This window comes from Saimiri boliviensis (genome assembly GCF_048565385.1).
Source record: "Saimiri boliviensis isolate mSaiBol1 chromosome 12 unlocalized genomic scaffold, mSaiBol1.pri SUPER_12_unloc_2, whole genome shotgun sequence".
NCBI classification, from domain to species: domain Eukaryota; kingdom Metazoa; phylum Chordata; class Mammalia; order Primates; family Cebidae; genus Saimiri; species Saimiri boliviensis.
In genome coordinates, this window is record NW_027412498.1 from 54153 (window position 1) to 55505 (window position 1353).

At 38.4% G+C, this 1353-nt stretch overlaps 1 non-coding gene across 1 annotated transcript; it reads right to left on the reverse strand.

The window, feature by feature from the left end:
• Positions 1-385: 385 nt before the first annotated feature.
• Positions 386-526, reverse strand: LOC141583147 (U4 spliceosomal RNA). The gene has a single exon (XR_012515884.1). It is a non-coding gene; the product is annotated as a U4 spliceosomal RNA (small nuclear RNA).
• Positions 527-1353: the final 827 nt, after the last annotated feature.

Consider the following 1353-nt stretch of genomic DNA (forward strand, 5'->3'; position numbering starts at 1 on the left):
CCAGAAGAGGGGTCTTGTCCCAGGCCCCAGCAACAGGATTTTGGATCTCACATGAAATGGAATTTACAGCAAGTCGCACAGTCTAGTGACGTTAAAAGGGTTTCTTAGCCACTACTAAGTGACAGAGCAGGGAGTCCTCAGAAAGCAAGAGGAGGAACACATCTGTTTTAAAGAAAAAAAAAATTTTTGAGACAGAGTTTTACTCTTGTCATAATGACATGATCTCGGCTCACTAAAACCTCTGCTTCCTGGGTTTAAGGATTCTCCTGCCTCAACCTCCCAAGTAGGTGGATTACAGGTGTGCACCACCACATCTAGCTAATCTTTTTGTATTTCTTTTCCATTTTAATTTATTTTTATTTTTTTATTTAATTTTTAAATTCCATTCCTGTAGAAACTTCCAAAAATTGCCAATGCCAACTATATTTCCAGTCATCATTGTGGGGTATTGGGAAAAGTTTTCAATTAGCCATAATCGTACCTCAGATAAACCTCATTGGCTACAATACTGCCACTGTGCAAAGCTATTTTTTTTTTAATTTTTAGTAGAGACTGGGTTTCACCATGTTAGCCATGCTGATGGCCAGACATTAACGTACAAACAAAATTACTTAATATTCGTTTATATAGGTTATTAAGAATAGTGTTGTCTCTTATGAAGGATTATAATCAGTTTGTGTCAGGCTATTAGTATTGCTACTTTTCTTTGTTACTATTGATTTTAACAATAATTTATTAGTGTACTATTACCTTTAAAACTTATTTTTAAATTAAGAATACTTTTGGCTTAAAGTACTGGTATATTTTTATAAGTTTTGGGTCTTTATTTAGTTATAAACTTGTTCCTGCAACCATAAATATTTTATAACCAAAGGTGCTCAATCCCTAAATATATGATTCGACAGATTTAACGTGTGTGTGTGTGTGTGTGTGTGTGTGTGTGCGTGAGAGAGAGAGAGAGAGAGAGAGTCTCACTCTGTCTCCCAGGCTTGAGTACAGTGGTGTGATCATGGCTGGCTCAATGCGGCCTCAAACTCCTGGGCTCAAGCGATCCTCCCACCGCAGCCTCCTGGGTAGCTGGGACTACAGGCACGAGCCACCACACCAGCTAATTTTTATATTTTTTGTAGGCATGGAGATCTCACTATTTTCCAAGACTGGTCTTGAACTCCTGATCTCAAGTGATCCTCCCACCTTGGCCTTCCAGAGTGCTGGGATTACATTCGTGAGCTCTGCACCCTGCCCAGATTTAGCTTTTTCTAAAGCTTTTATTTAAAATAAAGTCACTGCGGTTAAGATGCCTCTGACGGTTTTGCATTTTAAGTGCAAAGACTATGTTGAGTGAATTTTTCC